This window comes from Lampetra fluviatilis, chromosome 73 (assembly GCF_964198595.1).
Source record: "Lampetra fluviatilis chromosome 73, kcLamFluv1.1, whole genome shotgun sequence".
NCBI lineage: Eukaryota > Metazoa > Chordata > Hyperoartia > Petromyzontiformes > Petromyzontidae > Lampetra > Lampetra fluviatilis.
In genome coordinates this window covers 2,174,589-2,179,849 of record NC_136347.1, presented here as the reverse complement: position 1 = coordinate 2,179,849, position 5,261 = coordinate 2,174,589, and positions in this window count along the sequence as shown.

The following is a 5,261-nucleotide window of genomic DNA, read 5'->3' as shown; positions in this document are numbered from 1 at the left end:
CCCCCCTCACCCCCCCTCACCCCTCACCCTTCACCTCCTCACCCCTCACCTCCTCACCCCTCACCCCTCACCCTTCACCTCCTCACCCCTCACCCCTCACCCTTCACCTCATCACCCCTCACCTCATCACCCCTCACCCTTCACCTCCTCACCCCTCACCCCTCACCTCCTCACCCCTCACCCCTCACCTCCTCACCCCTCACCTCCTCACCCCTCACCCCTCACCCCTCACCTCCTCACCCCTCACCCCTCACCTCCTCACCCCTCACCCCTCACCCCTCACCCCTCACCTCCTCACCCCTCACCCCTCACTTCCTCACCCCTCACCCCTCACCTCCTCACCCCTCACCCTTCACCTCCTCACCCCTCACCCCTCACCTCCTCACCCCTCACCCCTCACCTCTTCACCCCTTACCCCTCACCCCCTCACCCCTCACCTCCTCACCCCTCACCCCTCACCCTTCACCTCCTCACCCCTCACCTCCTCACCTCTCACCCCTCACCTCCTCACCCCTCACCCCTCACCTCCTCACCCCTCACCTCATCACCCCTCACCCCTCACCTCCTCACCCTTCACCCCTCACCTCCTCATCCCTCACCTCCTCACCCCTCACCCTTCACCCTTCACCTCCTCACCCCTCACCTCCTCACCCCTCACCTCCTCACCCCTCACCTCCTCACCCCTCACCCCTTCACCTCCTCACCCCTCACCTCCTCACCCCTCACCTCCTCACCCCTTCACCTCCTCACCCCTCACCTCCTCACCCCTCACCCCTTCACCTCCTCACCCCTCACCTCCTCACCCCTCACCCCTCACCTCCTCACCCCTCACCTCCTCACCCCTCACCTCCTCACCCCTCACCTCCTCACCCTTCACCCCTCACCCCTCACCTCCTCACCCCTCACCTCATCACCCCTCACCCCTCACCTCCTCACCCCTCACCCCTCACCTCCTCACCTCCTCACCCCTCACCTCCTCACCCCTCACCTCATCACCCCTCACCCCTCACCTCCTCACCCCTCACCTCCTCACCCTTCACCCCTCACCCCTCACCTCCTCACCCTTCACCCCTCACCCCTCACCACCCCTCACCCCTCACCTCCTCACCCTTCACCCCTCACCTCCTCACCCCTCACCCCTCACCACCCCTCTCTGGAGCCGAGTTCGTTGCGGTCGGAAACGCGGGGGGAGAGGGGAGAGGGGGGAGGGGCGGGTTGGTGTGTATAACGCTGTGTGCGTGTGTCCATTGAACGTGTCGTATCGTGGTAACCTTAAAATGAAATCGAAACGTCTCATCAGATTGTACTGGACTCACCAAGATTCTGTCCGTGGTCTGCACACTTGAACGATGTTAGGTTGTTGATGGCAATTTTGTCGTATCGCTATCAACATCGTAAGATTGAAATTTTGTAAGTCGGACCGTCGTAACTCGAGGACTATCGTCGTACCTCGGGGACTATCACCGTAACTCGAGGACTACCGTCGTAGCTCGAGGACTGCAGCCGTAACTCGGGGATTAACATCGTTACTCGGGGACTACCATCGTAACTCCGGGGCTACCATTGTTACTTGGGGACTACCCTCGTAACTCGAGGACTGGCAGCGTTACTCGGGGGCAACCATCGTAACTCGGGGACTACGTCGTTACTCGGGGACAACCATCGTTACTCGGGGAATACCATCGTAACTCGGGGCTACAACCGTAACTCGAGGACCACCGTCGTAACTCGGGGACTATAACCGTAACTCGGGGACTTCCACCGTAACTCGAGGACCGCCGTCGTAACTCGGGGACTGCCGTCGTAACTTGGGGGCTACCGACGTAATTCGGGGACTGTCATCATCACTGGGGGCTACCGTCGTAACTAGGGGACTACCGTCGCAACTTGAGGACTATCATCGTTACTCGAGGACTTCGACCGTAACTCGGGGACTACCGTCGTTACTCGGGGACTACAACTGTAACTCGGGGACTACAACTGTAACTCGGGGACTAGCATCGTAACTCGGGGACAACAAACGTAAATCGGGGACAACCATCATAACTCGGGGACTACCATCGTAACTCGGGGATTGTCGTCGTAACTTGTGGACTAGCGTCGTAACTCGGGGACTACCTTCGTAACTCGGGGACGAGCATTCTCACTGGGGGCTGCCATCGTAACTCGGGGACTACCGTCGCAACTCGAGGACTGTCATCGTTATTCGGGGACTTCAAGCGTAACTCGGGGCCTACCGTCGTTACTCGGGGACTACCATCCTAACTCAGGACTACAACTGTAACTCGGGGACTAGCGTCGTAACTCGAGGACAGCAAACGTAACTCGGGGACAACCATCTTAACTCGGGGACTGCCGTCGTCACTGGGGGTACCGTCGTAACTCGGGGACTACAGGCGTAAGTCGGGGGGCTAGCATCGTCGATCGGGGACTAGTGTCGTAACTCGGGGACTAGTGTTGTAACTCGGGGACTATTATCGTAACTCGTGTACTATAACCGTAACTCGGGGATTAAAACCGTAACTCGGGGGGCTATCATCGTAACTACTGTCGTAACTCGGGGACTGCTAGCGTAACTCGGGGACTGCCTGTATCGGCTGGTGGCTGTACAGGCCGACAATCCTTGACTTTCGTGGCAGGCGACGCATTGACCAGTGGGAGCCTGGGTGATTGACCTGTGCAAGGCGACGCCTTTCTGCGTCTCCGTTGTAATGATGATTACTGGACACGCTTTAATTTCACTCGCTCTGTCTGTTGTTGTCGTATCCTCAAATCTTGTAACTCAATTTTAACCCACTCCCCAATGTGGTATCGACTGCAAACTTGGTATACTTATGTCATACTGATGACAATACTATATTCTATCATTAAAAATAAAAAAGAAAGTATTTTTAAGAATCTTTTTAACATGTTATGTTTCGGCTTGGGTCTAATTGTCCACGCTCAACTAACGTTGTTACCCATTTAGGTTCAAACCTCCGATTAGCACTGTTGCCTACGTACGGTGCTAAAGAAGCTCAACATACACACAAACAACTGTCAGTCATCTGGTCCAACCCATGTGAGACTAGGCTCTAAGGAAAGCTGTCTCGGGTGTGGACCAATCAACTTCAAGGACAGTGCACATTATCAGAGTTATGTCTTTTGTTTGTATTATGACTGCAGGTATTGCGGTCTATGCAAACATGACTCCTTGTAAAAAGGTGTCAGTTTTGTTGCCAGATAGAAGGGTAAGAAAACAATTGTCAGTCGTCTCTTACCGATTGCATAGCCATTGATGAGGCTCTCTTATTCCATCTCGTTCCCACCTCGTTAGATCCATTTCCGTATCGCGAGGTCACACACACACAGAGTACGCGTGACAGCTCTCAAACTTTTTCCTTACGGAGGAAATTTTTATTTCAACACTTGTTGACGTGTGCGTGTGCGTGCTTTTGATTTCTCCCCGGACGCAGCAGTTTTTTCGTTGCTCCACGTTCCTATTCGCTTACTTATTCAAAAAAAATGTAACTCAACACATCCGCCGATAACACCACAACCGCCAGTTCGTGCGGCATTCAAATAAAATGGACGGCCCAGTGTCTGGTTTACTACGATGACGACGCCACTGCAGATCGATTTTTTTAAATCCTTTATATTAAGTTTGCTTGCTTGCTTGCTTGCGCGCTTACGACCGTGCAAATCTGGGTGGTGGTGGCGTATTTAACGACACATTTATATTAACGCGATCTCACCAACCAAAAACCTCTCTCGTGGATAATATTGGGTTTTGAAAGCCTGCTGTGTGTGATGCCAAGCGAAGTTTAGTTTTAGATCGCTGGCTATTGCTAGAAACGTTGCCTCGTGAATATATATTTAATTTGAAGGTCGCGTGCACAGCACAGCGCTACTGACGGAAGAGTTGAGTTCTTTTTTTGAAAAATGTGCTTCATGCACTGCTGCCAACGTCACTATCACCGAATAATCTGTGTTCGTGTTATTTCTGTTGGTCTCTGTGTGTCTGTGGCTCTCCGTGTGGTGAGTCTGTGGGTCTCTGTGTGAGTCTGTGGGTCTCTGTGATTCTGTGGCTCTCCGTGTGGGTCTCTGTGTGAGTCTGTGGGTCTCTGTGTGAGTCTGTGGGTCTCTGTGAGTCTGTGGGTCTCTGTGTGAGTCTGCGGGTCTCTGTGTGAGTCTGCGGGTCTCTGTATGAGTCTGTGTGTCTCTGTGTGAGTCTGCAGGTCTCTGTGTGAGTCTGTGGGTCTCTGTGAGTCTGTGGCTCTCCGTGTGGTGAGTCTGTGGGTCTCTGTCTGATGAGTCTATAGGTTTCCATGCGAGTCTGTGAGTTTCTGTGTGGCGAGTGTGGTTCGTGTGGTGTGGTGAGTCTATGGGTTTCTGTGTGTGTCTGTGGCTCTCCGTGTGGTGAGTCTGTGGGTCTCTGTGTGGCGAGTCTGAGTCTCTGTGTGGTGAGTCTACAGGTCTGTGTGTGGTGTGTGTGGTGCGTGTGGGTCTGTGTGTGGTGAGTGTGGTGTGGTCGGTCTGTGTGGCGAGTCTATGGCTCTCTGTGTGGCGAATCGGAGTCTCTGTGTGGTGAGTCTACAGGTCTGTGTGTGGTGTGTGGTTTGCGTAGTGAGTGATCGCCAGTAGTTGTGGTTTGTGTCTGGAGAGTGGTGGGCGTGGTGAGTGGTGGTGAGTGTGGTGGTGAGTGGTGATGAGTAGCTGGTGGCTCAGTATGTCTTGGTGGTCTCGTAGCTGTCTGGGAATCGCACCGACGAAGCCCCAGTGCCCGACAGCAGCGGCAGAACTCCGGCGTTGGGGATCACGTTCCACGAGAGGGACAGAGACACCTTGGGGTTACCCCTAGAGACACACACAGACACCCTGGGGTTACCCCTACACACAGAGACACCCTGGGGTTACCCCTGCACACAGAGACACCCTGGGGTTATCCCTACACACAGAGACACCCTGGGGTTACCCCTACACACACAGACAGAGACACACCTTGGGGTTACCCCTAGAGACACACACAGAGACACCTTGGGGTTACCCCTAGACACACACACACACACAGACACACACACACAGAGACACCTTGGGGTTACTCCTACATACACAGACACACAGAGACACACACAGAGACACCTTGGGGTTACCCCTACACACACAGAGACACACACAGAGACACCTTGGGGTTATCCCTAGACCAGGGGTCGGCAACCTGCGGCTCCGGAGCCGCATGCGGCTCTTTTGAACCTTGACCGCGGCTCCGGGGCGGATGCTAG